A 16,871-nucleotide genomic window follows, 5' to 3' on the forward strand; every position below is an offset into this window, starting at 1 on the left:
AGTTCAGTCTTTCTTACATACACTCATACATAATAAGTTGTCTTAACATTCCTAGTTTCAGTTTCATTAAGATGGAGCACGAACTACAGGCATTTGTAAAGTAAGATTTTTGCAATTTCCACTTATATTTTTTAATAACCCACACTTAATTCAAACTAGTATGTGGCCATTTGCCTTTATCAAGTCTTTCCAAAACATTCGCTCAAGCTTGCCAAATAAAAAATTCTACTGTTTTTCACACCATTTTCATTATTTATACAACAGTAAATAATGTAATAAAAACAAGAAGTACAACTGGCATAAACAGTTTGAAAACACATACAATGGAATTTCAGTAAGCACAAAACTCAACTGGGAAGCACAGAATAGAAAAGATTGACCTGGAAAGTAGCACAGCAGTGAAAGATCTTATCAGTCAAGATATTTTACAGATAGAATAGAAAGTACTAGTAATTCTGACAAGTCCCTTAATTTTCAATTGTACTACAAGCCTATGGGATACTAAGTCAATCTTGTAGAAAGAAAAAAATACATATATAAATATCAAATAAGCAAGTTTCATATACGTCTATTAAGATACTAAGCTCTTTCTTAAGAAACCAAACATTCTTTATTAAGGCTAAGAGAAATGTCAAACAATTAGGTCAGATTTTATTGTTTTTGGTGAAAGGGCATTACCTACAAGAATTACAGAACAAAAGGTCTACATTATGTAATCTTCAGAGTAAATTAGAATGTTGAAGTAAAATTTTTTAAAAATTTCTTTGTTGTGCCTTATTGCAATATAATTTATATGGCATAAAATTCACTCATTTTACTGTTCCAATTCTTTATATTTCAATACTTTATAGTAAATTTCTATAGTTGTGCAACCAATGTCAAAATCTGCTCTAGGATATTTCCAACACATGCCAGGTACAATGGCTCATACCTGTAATGCCAACATTTTGGGAGGCCCAGGCAAGAGAGTTGCTTAAGCCTAGGAGTTCAAGACTAGCGTAAGCAACATAGCGAGACTTCCTCTCTACAAAAAATTTAAAAACTTACCCAGGATTGGAGGCATATGACTATAGTTCCAGCTACTTTGGCCTCAGTGGAAGGACTGCCTGGGCCCAGGATATAACAAGTGGAAAGTTCCACAGTTGACCTCATGTGACAGTCTGCAGCCAAAACTTTGTCTCATGCACAAAATTATTGAAAATATATAAAGTTACTTTCAGGCTATGTGTATAAGGTATATAAAACATAAATACGGTTTTTTTCTTTAGTTGGAGTCTCACTCTGTTGTCCAGGCTGGAGTGCAGTGGCACACTCACAGTCACCCCAGCGTCGACCTGCTGGGTTCCAGCACTCCTTCTGTCTCAGCCTTCCAAGTAGCTGGAACTACAGGTGTGTGCTGTCACACGGGGCTAATTTTTTATTTTATTGTAGAGACGAGGTCTCACCAAGTTGCCCGGGGTGGTCTCGAACCCGTGGGCTCAGGTAATCCACTCACCTCAGCCTCCCAAAGTGCTGGGATTACAGGCTGTGAACCACTGAGCCTGGCCAATGGCCAATAAATTATCGTTTAGACTTAAGTCCTATCCCCAAGATATCGCATTATGTATATGCAATTATTCCAACCACCCCCCAATTTGGTCCCAAGCATTTTGGATAAGGGATACTCAACCTATTGTTGAAAGGTGTGGGCAGAACATAGAAAGTTTAAATCTATGGGACAAGGGAAATACATACACTGTAGTATAAGAGCTAGCCCTCTGTCTTTCAAGTCTTTCAACTTGGAATGTCAAGATGTGTAAAACAATTATAATTCAATTACATATAATATTAAGAAAAACCGTCAACCCTAAAATTTGATTACAGATAACAGAGCTAATAAATGAAGAAAGAAAAACAGAAACTTAAGTGTAACTATGTAAAATTAGTAATACATTAGCTATTTACAGTAAATGTTATGTATGATTAACTACCATCAAATAAAATAAAGGCTAAACATTAACAACCCCGAGTGTTATCTGTGTATATGTTAAACAGAAATGCATGCATATATTCACAGTAAACTTGTGATCTGCACATAATATATATTAAAATATTTGTTGGTTGAACATACTAAATCTTCTGTTTAGTGCTTAGTAGCACTAGCAGAAGGAATTCAGGCTATGAGGATACAATATCACTTTCATAACAGATTCTAATAGGAATCTTTTTAAAAAATAAAATGGCCGATTCCTTCCATATGATCCCAACAATCCCCCTAACTGGGAATATACCCGGAAGAACTAAAATCACTCTATAAAAAAGATACCTGTGCACGTATGTTTATCACAGCCTTTGTTCACAATAGCATGAACACGGAACCAACCATGCTGCCCATCAAAAGAGGACTGGGTAAAAAAAAATGTGGCACATATACATGATGGAATATTACACAGCCATAAAGAAGAACAAAATCATGAACTTCACAGCAACCTGGATGAAATTAGACTCTATAATATTGAGTGATCTTTCTGAGTATCACATGTTCTTGCTCATAAGTAGACCATGAACCACTATTGCAATACCATAAGAAAAGGATTGACAGCGGTGGAAAATTGCAGGGGGGGGGCACCGCGGGGAGGTGGGAATCTGCCTGGGGGACACACCTCACCAATAAGGGTTCCTGCACAATGAATATTTGTGTACCCAACCTTGAATTGTATACCACAATTTAAAAATAAAAATATTCAAAAGTTAAAAAAAAAATGTGATTGTAAAAACAAGGAAAAAAAGGTCAATTTTGTGAAATACCATGTTAATGTAGCTCTAATCACTCAAGTTCCTGTGAGGTTTTAATTTTTGTATGTCTGTGTTAACAGTAAGTTTTTAAAGAAGACTTTTAAATAAAAACCTCAGTTCTAGTTAACCTCTAACTAGCAATCTCAAAAGTATAAACAAGACTAAAAAAGTCATCATGAAAGAGAAAAAATATTGAAGACTAACTTCAAAATATTCTGATCTCAGGCTTTGCCCAAGATATAATTTGTTTGAGTCTAACACCAGTCACTTATCTATCTATCTACTGAAGAGAGCTCAGAACAGACAGAAAGTTGGTGGCTGCTTCTACTAGCCTTTTTAAAGTCAAAATACAGGCATTTAAATATAAAATGTTCTTTAAAAAAATGTTTGAAAGCCTAATGTGAGTCAAACACTATATTTACATAAAGGGATGTTGAATTTCATCACCACAGAGATAAACCACATTTTAAAATATCCATTTATAGTTCTCTCTCTGAGGTTGCTATTCCTAGGCCAAGCAAGCCCGCAATGGGCAAGAAACTTTACAGGCGAGCTAGACTCTGGGGTGAGAGAGAGGAATCAATGATGGGGACCATCCCTTGCCCTCCTTTTCATAGAGTTGTGTAGAAGTCAGTCTATTTCTGTATCTGACTTCATCAGTACAGCTAGTTTGATAAACCAACTTATAAGCACTTTGTCTGTAACATAACATTTACCCACAATGCTATTCCACTTATTTTCACTTCTAGTCTTAAAAGAATAGCTCTTATAAGCTCAACTTCCCTGCCAAGATTACTTTAAAGGCTGGATTAAAAAAATACAAAAGCACCACCTGTTTAAAAACATCAAGGAGTAGAGGTGGAGAGAGATAGTCTTTCTCTGTTATAAGAAAAGAGGAGCTCAACTAAGTGACCTCCATATATTATAAAAATTCCTTCTGCAAATGCTTACTCAAGACCTAGGACTCTTTACATTCCCAGTAGACAAGATGACACCAGCAAACAAGACCACAGATACTACTACTTCCACCATTCTGGCAAAGATATGTGCTTTTTTGATGGCCCAAAACCTACAAAAATGCCTACATAGTTAACAAAATGTGTAAAATACCAAATTCAGCATACAAAAGTATGCTTACAGGTGTCAAGACAAACTAGGCAAAGATACAACTTATGAAAGCCAAACCGACGCACAGTCAGGGAGTGTCTTTTTAAGTGGGCTAAATAGCTTCATTTCTCATGAATGGTATTAAAAACAAATCAAAATCAAATTTAAAAATTGAAGTTAAAAAATTTGAAAATGAAGTTCAAAAGCAAGTTAACTCTTATTACTTAATTTACCTGGAAGAAAAAGCTTAGTAAATATTTTTAACAATCATTACATTATAGATAACCAAAGTAGGATAAATGGGATCTGGTTACAGTACAGTAAAATCCGGTACACCCAAGGAAAGAAACAAAAGTTCTTTCATTATCACTCATATCTAGTGTTTCATTTTGAATAATGTTTGCTTGTAAGATCAAATAGGTGTTTAGGAAGCAAATTCTAAAACTAACCCTTGGGTCACATTCAACTCTGAAAACAGTATCATAAATATAAATTTATCAGTCCTTTGGTTCATTTATAAAGTCTAAGGGAGCCCTCCAAAAAATTTTTTCTTTTAAGTCCAGTAGTTCAGGGCTTTTAAACAATCAAATTCTAAAATAGTTCCTCTTTTCAGTTTCTTATTTAGCAAGAATACCTTCAACTATGCTTTGTGTATTTTTCTTAAAATGATAGAAAAAAAGGAACGTAAGCATGGTTAAAAATCCTTACTAATATTAAATATCTAGTCTGCTAGTAAACTAGAGATAAACCCTGAAAATTTAAACTCATATTACACACACATAAGCACAGAACTATAGGAAGTCTGTCAGAACATGTTAGAACTTGCCTGACCAAGCTTAACCACTAGAATGATCTTCTATTAAAAAGTAATAAAATGTTTTTAAGCAGGGTTCACTTTCGAACCATGAAATATATACCAGTTCAGAAGGTTTAACACACCGAAGACAGAAATAGAAAAAAAAATTTCTACTGCAGAATCACAGTAGGAAAAACAAGTCTAATTATAATTAGATCAAAGTTTAAAGAACTGTCCCAATACTGGGGGTGAGGTGCCAAAAGAAGTATACACATTTAAAGAGATGCTACCTATGTATTACTTTTAGTTCGCTGAAATCAGAAGTGTCTGGATGCTGATGTTAACTCCGAGCACCTTTTGCAATTGCAGAAGTCAAATGTGACTTGTATTCATCTTTTGTTATTGGTGTATATATAGAGTATTATTACAATTTTCATACAGTCTTTTCCTTTCTTAAAATGTGTATACATTTTTTTTTTGACACCCTCTGTATTTTCCATAATACTAGTGCCTGTCTACATTTCTAAAACAGCACCAGTAAAATCTGAATTAGTAAACTGCACATATAGGTGAACATTTCTGGATTTAACAATACTACTAATAAATATAATAAAGAGAAGCACAGGAAATGGTGTCCAAAAAAACCTGGTTTGAAGACTTAGCCACAACTTAAAATCTCAGAGTCATGGTTTTCTCCATTTGTAAAGTGGGTTCAAAATCTCTCTGTCAGGGCTCTGAGTTTTTAATGGGAGCACAGTTGTAAACAATTCATTTAAAAATAATTTCCATTTATTTAAGACCTTAGACAAATCAAAATCCTAGCTATGTTTCTCTAAAGTTGTGTAAATTGCACCAAATCACATAATAAAAGCACCGTTCCTGACTTCAAATTTAATAATATAGGGATGAGAGAGAAAAAAACCCAAAAACAAAAATAGTAGAAAATAATCCTTATAAGAACAATAAAAGTAATCACCCTCCAGGTCTTGGAGCAATGAATTTATAAGACTATCTGTTAGGAAAGAAAACCTGTATTAGAGAAGTGATATAATACAGTGGTTAAGAGCACTGATTCAAGAAACAGCCTCAGTTTTAGTCCCCTCTCTGCCATTTACTAGATATCAGTGTCTTGGTGCCTCATCTGTAAAATAACATCTAACTTAAAATACTATTCCACTTCTAGTATTGAAAGAAAAACATTTATAAGACCAACTATCCTGACAAGAACAACTATAAAAGCTGGATAAAAATACAAGCTGCCACCTCACACCCATTAGGAAAGTTACTACAAAAAACAAAAGCAAACAAACAAAACAAAAAATAATAAATGCTGGTGAGGATGCAGAGAAATTGGAATCCTTGTATACTGTTGGTAGGAATATAAGATGGTGTAGCCATTGTGAAAAACAATATGGCAGTTCCTCAAAAAATTAAAAATATAGCTGTCATATGATCTAGCAATTCCACCTCTGGGTATTTACCCAAAAGAATTAAAAGAATAGTCTTAAAGAGATATTTGTGCATCCATGTTCATAGCAGCATTATTCAAAATAGCCAAAAGGTAGAAACAACTCAAGTGTCCACTGATGAACAGATAAACAAAATCTGGTATATACATACAATGGACTAGTATACAGCCTTAAAAAGGAAACTGCCACATGCCATAATATGGATAAACCTTAAGTACATGCTGAGTGAAATAAGCCAGTCACACAGGGAAAAAAACCTTATGACTCCACTTATATGAGGTACCCAGAGTGGTCAAATTCAAAAAGACGGAATATAGAAAGAAAGTTGCATGGGGCTTAGGAAAGGGAAAAATGGTAAGTTTAATGGGTAGAGAGTTTCAGTTTTATAAGATGAAAAGAATTCTGGAGCTGGATGGTGGTGACAGTTGCACAACAATGTGAATGTACTTAGTAGCTCTGAACATGGTAAATTTTATCTTATGTGTATTTTACAGTTGAACAAACAATCCTCAATGACTAAAAGCATCAACAAGCAACAAAGGCAACCTAAACTTGTGGGGCCAAAATTCTGGAGAAAAGGCGAATATACTAAGAGGAGCCCCTTACCAGCCTTCGATCATTTCCTTGGGTCATTTGCTATATTTGGAGGACTAGAAATAAGTGGTCAAGCAGAAGTCACAGGTGGGGGCTAGTGGTTACCAACTAGAACTTAGGAGGCAAAGGTTCTGAAGAGAAGAGAAATACAAAGAACAAGAAATTCTGCAAGCAATTTTCCATTGAGACGTTTACTGATAAATCACCTAAGCAAGGGTTATGACACCAAAAATCCAAGCAGAGAGTAACAAAGGGAAGCTAAAGAGTTGAACAAAGAATACTGGCAGACTTGCAGTGTTGCAGAAACAAAATTCAGAATTCAAGGCACAGTGATTCAGAAAGCAACCTGGTAAATACCTTAGCCTTTCTTTCAGTAGATACCCCAGAAGGGATATGTCTTTTGGGTAAAGGTTTGTCCTGGAAGTAAAGGTAAACTGAAAATAGATCAACAGTAAATAACAAAGCCTCAACTAGATCATGGTGATCTGACCATACTTTGCCTGCCTACCAAAACAAAATAAAATTTCCTTTGAAGAAAGATAACAACCAGAGCCTTCACGATTTTTCATATGCAATATTGAAATTCAATTAAAAAATACCAGGCTTTCCCTCTTCTCCACAAAACAAAACAAAAAAACCCACAGGATCAAATGTCTGAAAATCAAGGGAGAAAAACCCAGTAAGTCAGAGTTCTAAAATTCTTCTTACACTACCCTGACTGAAAGCGGATTTAAAAAAAAAGAGAAAAACCTAATAAAATGCACAGTGATATACACTGTAATAAAAATTAAAGAATAAATAAATAAGCTTATGAGGAGAGGTGGGAATAATAAAACATCCTTATTAACCTAAAAGGTCAAGAAAAGCAGGGAAAAGTAATAAAGAACAGATGAGACAAAGGAAAAAACAGGATGGTAAATGTAAACCCATATGTGTCAATAATTACATTAAATGTAAATAAACTAAGTGCTTCAATATATGGAGCAAATGACACAGCTTAAAACTGGGTTTATCATAAATTCTATTAAACAGAGAGCCAATTAATATAATTCATTTGCACTGAGGTGGTACTGCAAAGTGGTGAAGACTATGGGCTTTGGAATCAAATTCCAAATTTAAAGATTTCAATTCTGTACTCTAATTATTTAGTAACTACATGATTTTTGGCAGGTTAATCTTTCTAAAGTCAGTACTTAATCTCTAACTTCAGTTTCTCACTCACAAAATGGAGACAGCCTTCAACTTGAACGTCAGTTAGGTATTTAAAACATTTAACACAGTCATCTAGGTACAAAACAAATGATATTTATTGTTATGTATTCAGAAAAGCATCTTTACTTTTTCAAAGAAATCCAATAAAAATTTTAATTTTATTGCTTTCCCAAACTACTGCTTAAAAATAACAACAAAAAAGAACAGTGTGAGGATTAAATAACTTAAAATAGTTAAGTACTTAAACAGTGCCTGGTGCACATTAAGGGCCATGAAAAGTGTTATCTGCTACCATAAGGAGTATCATTGGGTAGATTCATAGCCAAGCAAGGCTGTACCAACCCACTTTGAGAGTTCTTTAAGAACTGTGATCAGTGTAATACTAATTTATCCACATCTGTTTTCTTCCTTCATGATTGTAATTCTTCAGACACCACAGCTAGCTGTTCACTTTCAGTTTTTAAATGGTATAAAACTTTAGAGCTGAAAGTTCTCTAACCTCCAAAATGATTTAACCAACATATTCTTAGCCAGATTCCACAGATAAGTTTCAGGAACCCCTTGAAACAGCATGAAAAAATATGTGGTGTGTGGATGCACATATGACTACTTCCAGGAGAGGGTTCATGGATTATGACCATTCTCCAAAGGATCTATGATTTCCAAAAGGATAAGAAACAGAGCTCTTGTCCAATAAACGTATTTTACATGTAAGAAAAACAAGTATCTGACCCCAGAAGTTAAATGACTTAAGCAAATCAATGACAAAGCAAGAACTTCATCACCATACATTTTTCTCACTACTTCAAATTTCCTATATACAGAGGATGCCAAAAAATGTACACACAATTTAAACTGTATTAAAACTGTCATACTCAATATATACTGATAACAAAAGATGAATATAAATCACGTTTGACTCCTGCAATTACAAGTGGTGCTCAAAGTGATTACCATCAGCATCCAGACACTTTTGATTATGGCGAACTACTCCAGGAATTGTCTCCTGGATCTTCCCTCGAGCATGCCACACACAGTCTCATGTGTCAAACCTATCACAAATGCATGCAACTGTTAGGCGAGTAAGAGGTTCTGTACAAACTCATACCTCCATTGTAGTTGTACTTCCACGTTCTGAATTTCAAATACCACTTTAAAATGGTGTTGCTCTCTCTAAAAACAACCACACTTCCATCATTTTCTTTGACTGTCTCTTGTCTGTCTCATGGATACGCTAGCATTCATTTGATTAATGCCATCCTTTGAGTGAACATCATACTACACATTGCTACTATAATGGAATTCAACTTCAAAAAGTAATACATAGATAACATCTCTTTAAATGTATATACATTTTTTGGTACCTCTGGTATATTGGCAGCAGTTTACTTTATGTACTTCTCTTTACTCCATCAAGAAATATGTACTCTATTTCTGACTACACCATAGGGTCTACTTCACACTAAGTAGCATAAACACTGAATATCTGCCTCCCTAAATATAATGTCATGGATGGTTAAATCATCATCACACACACACAAAAAAGCAGTTCCCAGGATCCAGGTGTTCATGGTTATAGTAATTTTGTTTCAGACAGAAGCTGAAAAACAATTTAAAATAGTAATAATAAAATAATTATGCATAATAAAAACAAATAGGATAAAAAAGAAGACGCTAAGGTAGAAGGCAAAGAAAAAACCTAATTATCAAGTACATTCATAACCTTTACAGTATTTACAATGATGCCCTAGTGTTATTTCATATAAAGACCTAGTACTTGGCTTTGGACCTAACTATAAAAAGATGTCAGGATACTGGATATTGCCCATCATAGTTACAAAAATTAGAGAACATATGCGGAAAATCTGCCTTAAACAGACCTTTCTTCCAAAAGTTGAGTCACAGTAAAAATGTTGAACAGTTTTTAAAGCTTAATAGCCCAAAAGTTTCCAATTTTCTTCTAGGATGTTATTCTGAAAAGCAGAGAAGTTGCCAGGAAAACTCTTAATCAATCTATGCTTTTTTTCCCAAACTTTTCTAAATGTTCAATCTAGAATACTGTGAAGAAAAAGAAATGTTATTGCCAAAAGCATGAAAATCTAAGGAGAAAATACAGATCCACAAATTTCATCATCTCTATGTTCTTATCCTATTTTCTGACCTAGAGGCACACAAATCCTCCTTGAGAGCTTCAGCAAATAGGTTTCAGTATTTCTCTCAACTCTGGTCCTTGCTACCTATTACCTTTGGTAACTACAACATTCATACTAATGAGCGATATGATATACTCCTTACAGATGCTTACATTTTCATTTTCCATTTTGTCAAGATTTCCTTCAGCCACATACTGGTATGAGCAAACTGTGAGCCTCATCATTAGCAGACATCAAATAACTCTGGCACTGAAGATCATCTTTTTGTTTCCACCTCTCCTACTTTGTTATACTGAAACAAACCCACTCTTACTAGATCTCCAGGTCACTAATACTTAATAATTCTATTTCCTAGGACCTTATGATTTACTTACTTCCTTAAACAGAACAGACCAATGAGCAATCATTTCAACAATGCTATTATCTTAGAATTCTCCCCCATATCCAACAGGGAAACAGGGAAATATCTATTAGCAATTGTCCCTTATTTTGAACATTTTTCTCTGAAGCTGCTAAGTACCTTTGGAAAAAGTACAAACTGCTGACTGGCTCTACTATATAAAATTTGTGCCAATTCACATAAATTATCCTCTCAAAACTACAATTTATTCATTTATCTATTTACACCTATTTAACCCAAGTGCAGCAGGTATTCCAAATTTTTCCCTTGTATTAGTTTCCTGTTGCTGTTGTAACAGATTACTGCAAATTTGTGGCTTATTTATTCTTATAGTTCTAGAGTTCAGAAGACTAAAATCAGTTCTAGTAGGCTAAAGTGAAGATGGTGGAAGGACTGGTTCTTTCTAGCAGCTCTAAGGGGGACTCCACCTCCTTGCCTCTTTCAGCTTTCAGTGTCCATCTGTATTCCTTGATTAATGGCTCCTCTTCCATTTTCAAAGTGCATCACTCCAGTCTCTGATTTCATCACACATGACCGAATTCCTCTGACTGATTCGTTCATCCCTCTCATAAGGACCACTATGATTACACAAGGCCCAAAGGAATAGCTGAGGACAATCTCATCTAAAATTAACTTAATCTTATCCGCAAGATTCCTTTTGCCACATCCAGGTTCCATGCATTAGTAATGGACATATTTTGAGATGGCGCGATTCTTCAGCCTACCATAATCCTCAAGCTCTCAATAACTCACGTGCTTCTATCACCCTAAACTGAAGTTCTCAACTTCTACTTTTGTAAGAAAACTAGGAATCAAAGGAGAGTTTGCAGCTTCTCTCCTTTTCAGAACGTTGTTACACACCATATCATCTCTTTATTCATCTCTGATGACTTTCCAAATAGGTCCAAGAAGCAGTCTTGGGTTAGTCTCTACCTGTGCCTTTGAATTTATTCTCTCTAATCTTCTTTAAGAAAAACCTGTATGACTGTTCTACCTTCTATGTTTGTGAAAATGACTAGAAATAGACAAATTAAAACATAAAAACACCTTTGAAAATCATCAAAAGTTTTATGCAGAAAATTCCTCTATTAATCTTCTATTAACTGTATATATGAAGATAGAAAATAATTTTCGTTGACATTCGGTGGCTCAGCCTGTAATCCTGCACCTTTGGGAGGCTGAGGTGAGTGGATTGCCTGAGCCCATGGGTTCGAGACCTGCCTGGGCAGCGAGACCTCATCTTTACAATAAATCAAAAAATCAGCCAGGCATGGTAGCGCATACCTGTAATTCCAACTACTTGGAAAGCTGAGGTGGAAAGATCGCTGGAGCCCAGCAGGTTGAGGCTGCGGTGGCCAGGAGCGGCCACTGCACTCCAGTCTGGGCGACAGAGTGAGATTCCAACTCAAAAAAAAAAAAAAATTTAATTTAATTTTTTAATTAAATTTCCCCTTGTTATTGTACGCATTTTCAGTTTAAAAGAAAAAAATGAACCATATATTAATACTTATGGATCATATTAATAACTAAAGCTATTATATAACCTATATTATAACAAACTTTCTCTATAAAATACTCAAATCTTTTCCCAATTATTAATCTTTTGGATAATTAAAACTAAAAATGAAACTTATACTACCCTATCTGAAACTATCTTAAAAGCTGAACACGGAGTCACTTCTAAGAAAATAACGAATTTAAAATAACAAATTTAAGTAAAGCAGGGAATGCAAATGCTAATAATACTTTCAGGGGCCAAACAGGTAAAGCAAATCTCAAACATTAGGAAGAAGTGGAGTGGCAGAAACTGGAGGCCACATGTTTCATCTAGAGACATGAACACCTTTCTTTTTGAACAACTGAACCTGCCAAACAACGAAGTTATGTGGGACACATTTTGATCAGTAGTTGCCTCCATATAACCTGTGATTTCATTCTCAACAGACAGTGTGTCCTATAGTGACATGCATGACATTTAAGACACAGACACCTCTTTGTTAAAAGTAAAAGTCAGCTAGTTGAGAGTAGGTGGGTAGGTGGGTGGGCAGAGAGTGAAGTTTCTTCTCTCCTCTGTCTTTGAGCCTGAGATCTAAAAATTCAACAGCTAGAGTCAGCAATCACAAGAAGAAACCTACAGAGGTTCCAAGAACATATAACCAGTACACCTCGGGTACATGCCCTATCTAGGTAATATGAACTGAGATGTTTAGGTTGAGAGTAAAAATCTTCCAAAACAAAAACTGGCTGGGTGCCATGATTCACACCTATAATCCTAGTACTTTGGGAAGCTGAAGTCAGAAAACTGCTTGAGCCCAGGAGCTCCAGCCTATCCTGGGCAACATAGCCAGACCTTGTCTCCACACAAAAATAAGTCAGGTGTGGTAGGGAGTGCCTGTAGTCCCAGTACTTGGGAGCTGAAGTGGAAAAACTGTCTGAGCCCAGGAGTTCGAGCCTATGGTGAGTCGTGATCATTCCACTGCACTCTAGCTTGGATGATAGCATGAGATCCCTAGCTTGAAGGAAAAAAAAAAGCAAACAAACAAAAACCAGTGTAGATGTCAACAGAAAAAAACTTTTTTGGTTTTCAGAAAATTAAAGGTACTTATTGGTTACAGAGATGCATACATTTGCCAAAAATTACTTTGTACACTTTAGCTCATTTTAGTATAAACAAATTTTACCTTACTTTTAAAATGTATGTTAAGTACATTTTAATTAGGCCTAGAACACTACTCACAAAAATACAAAATAAGAGAATGAAGGACATGACAATAAAATGCTGTGGAACATAAGGATATCAATACTTTCTGAATCCAAAACAGCATATTTTAATAAGCATTTTTTAGAGCACAGTCTATCAAAATAATATATATTGTCTATATTGATTCAGTCACAATATATGTGAGTACCTAGTTTGTGAGAGGAGCTATTCTAGGTGTTAAAGACATAATGGTGGCAAATACTGTCCCCATCCTCATAAAGTTCAGTCTAGTCGAGAAACCACACTGAATGGTTGTCAATGATTGTAATAAATGCCACAAATGTCTAGCACTGGGTACAATGAGACCAACTGCAGCCAGTGGGGAGTACATGGGTCAGAGAAAGTTTTTAAAAAATATAAGCTAAGACTTAAAGGATGAGTAGAAGCAGCTGACATGAAGAAAGGAAAAATTTCCAGGCAGAAGACATGGATAAGAATTAGGGTTTTGGCAGGGCAGAACAACCAGATCTATACTTTAAATAAATAAATAAATAAATAAATCTGGGCGCAATATTGAAAACGGAATAGAGAAGAACACAATGAATGCTATAATGCTAGTTATACTAAATATTCCATGAGAGAATGGTTTGGTGTTGGGTAACAGACACGAAAGCACAGAAAAACTGCAGATTCTAGCAACAGATGATGCAGGCAAAAATAAAGAACTGATAATAATTTCCAGATTTCTGGTATGAACAAGTGAAATGATAGTGATTATGAGCTCATTTGGACATGTCAAGTTTAAAGTGCCTCTTAGACAATGAAGGGAGTCACCAGCAAATGAATGTATGAATCTGACTCTCCGAGAAACGAGCTAGAGACATAATTTGGGAATCATCTGCAGAGAGGCACACGAAGCTAAATGAGGTAAAGAGAGTGTACCATGAGAAGAAAGTCTAAGACTAAGTTCCAAGAATGCCTCTACTGAAGGCTGGGATGGTGGAAGTGGTGGTAATGGTAATGGTGATGGGCTGGTGATGGTGGTGATAGAGGAGGAGGAGAGGGAGGAGGAAGAGGAAGTGGAAGGGGGAAGAGGAGGAGGAAGAACTGCAACAGCAGCTGAGAAGGAATAGTCAGAAGGTAGGAGGCATACAAAGAGAGTTCTTTGTCACAGAAGCCAAGGACATATGTCAGAAGAAGAGAAGAATGGCCAGCTGTGCCAAATGCTGCTGAAAAACCAAGAAGAATGAAGATTAGCAGTGATCTTTGCATTCAGAGATGCACAGATACCTTTGTGTACTTAATAAGAGAAAAACTAAACAGAATAACTGAGGTAGAAGCTTAACTGGCACATACTCAAAGTGAATGAATGATGAGAAATGGGAGACAGCAAGAGTTAACATTTCTTGTAAGACACTTAACTGTGAATGACAGGTAAGAGACCGTGGGAGGCAGTGCAGGGGTGCATCAGAAAATTTAATAGAATTTTACTCTGAGGTTGTGAGAGTAATCTAATGCTGGTTAGTAAGATACAGTAAAAAAAGGCATAACCCCTAAATAGTTAAGGTTCCTGATGAGGTAGAAAGGAATGTGAACCACAGCACAGCTGAGAACTGGCCTTTGACAGGGGAGGAGACACCACTCTCCACTAAAACAGGAGAGAAAAACACAAAAGGGGGAAAAACATGGGTAAGCTGCTAGATTTAGTGACAAGAAATAAACACAGTTCCTACCTGATGCCTTCTATTTTCTCTGACAGGTAGAAAGCAAGATCATTTACTAAGAGTGAAGAAGCCAGAGGGAGAGCTGGAGGTTTGAAGAGAAGTAACTGCTAGAGCGAGTTGAATAAAGACAATGGTGAAACTGCTGGGTAGTGTGAAGGGCTCATCAGAGGTCTGTGACAAGGACGAACAGTGACACCAATATACCCTGTGTGAGGTTTCAGTTTATTCAGCATTTTGATACTACCACACAAGTTTGAGGAAAAGATGACGGGACAAAAAGTAATACTTTTTAATGTTTCCTGAGCACATTACTATGGGCCAAATCCTACAAGGGCTTCACATGAATTGATGATTTAAGCCTCAGGGCTACCCTACTCAATTGATGCAAAATTATTTTTTTTATAAATGAGGAACCTGAAGCAAGAACTAATTAGTTTCTTGACCATGGTCACTAAGAGGTAAAGCCAGAATTAAAGGAAACAAAACAGCAACTTAAAAAAACAACATGAGACAGTCGATGTGTGTGCACAAAATTTTAAAATAATTCTTTTGTCAATAGAGCAATAACCATAAAAGTCCAAGTGGTTTTCTACCTTAGTGTTAGATGGCCAGTAGGAAATTTAAAGACTCACCAAATCCAAAACTTAAATCAGCAAGCTAATTTATTTCATATTTACATGCCTCACACTATGGTATGTTTCCACAATGATATCTCATTTACCCTTAAAAATAACACAAGGTCAATCTACAATCTGATGAGAAAAATAATGCTCAGAACAGTTAAATAATGTATTATACCTTTTATCAAATCCCTAAAAATGAACTGGCTGCTCCCTGATGCCTTTGCCACAAGTCCATACAAGACTAGGGACAATAGGCCTGACTGAATTCACAGAGTAGAACAAAAAATTTTACAGCAGTTTGTTCTCATTGGAGATTCTTTCCAAACATTGCTTTATTCTGTCAAGTAAAAGAAACTAGGACAAGCTCTCATCATTACACTGCAACTAAAAATCAAAACTAAAGAAAATGGAAATAAAAATTTGAAAAAAGGTAAAACCTTGGGGGAAAAAATCATTATATCCAACTCCCAAATATAACCACTGAGATAACAAGACAAGTCATTAGACATGTTAATTTTACAGTGACACAATAATTAAGCTTAATGACTCTAGCTTCATCCTATAATCATACTAAAGCTTTTTTAAAATTTATTAAACAGCTTAGTCAAAGTCAATGTTTTCCAAACTGTCTTGCCGAACAGAATTTTTTTCTTGACAGATAAAAACAAACAAAAAAAGTAATAACAGGTGAAAAACAGGATATACAGATGAAGCTGTATCCTTAAACAAGACTGACTAAAATTGTGCACTGTAAGGATTTATTACTAGGGAAGACAGCTGCTATTATTAAGAGTATAATTATTAGAAAAACACTTGTATTAATATATCCTGTCACTGAAGATATAAGAATTCAGGCTTTAAAAACCCATAAAAGAATATTCAGCTTTCATCTCTCATAATTTAACAACCCTTACTTTAAACACGATGTTGATATGGCCTTCCAGTTTTTCCCATTTTAAAGCACAAATGTTAAATATTAAGAACAAAAATTAACCATTCCCTTTCAGTCTTCCATTCTAATCATTCAGTAACTATGTGAACAGTTGAAATATTATTCACACAGGTTTAGGTTGGCCCTTACAAAGGAAATATTGTTTTATTTAAAAAACAAAAAACGGCCAAATGCAGTGGCTCACGCCTATAATCCCAGCACTTTGAGAGGCTGAGGTGGGTGGATTGCTTGGAGTTCCAGACCAGCCTCGGCAACATAGCAAGACCTCACCTCTATAAAAAAAAAAAAAAAAATCAGAAAAATCAGTCAGGTGTGGCGGCAGCTACTCAGGAGGCTAAGGCAGAAGGATCACCTGAATCCAGGAG

General features: G+C 35.5%; 1 protein-coding gene across 1 annotated transcript in view; it reads right to left on the reverse strand.

The window, feature by feature from the left end:
- CUL3 (cullin 3) overlaps positions 1–16,871 on the reverse strand; it is a 90,235-nt gene that overhangs the window by 40,682 nt on the left and 32,682 nt on the right. The window lies entirely within an intron of this gene.

The sequence above is a fragment of the Carlito syrichta genome, unplaced genomic scaffold (genome assembly GCF_000164805.1).
Source record: "Carlito syrichta isolate Samal-C Ts95f unplaced genomic scaffold, Tarsius_syrichta-2.0.1 Scaffold92196, whole genome shotgun sequence".
Classification (NCBI taxonomy): Eukaryota; Metazoa; Chordata; class Mammalia; order Primates; family Tarsiidae; genus Carlito; species Carlito syrichta.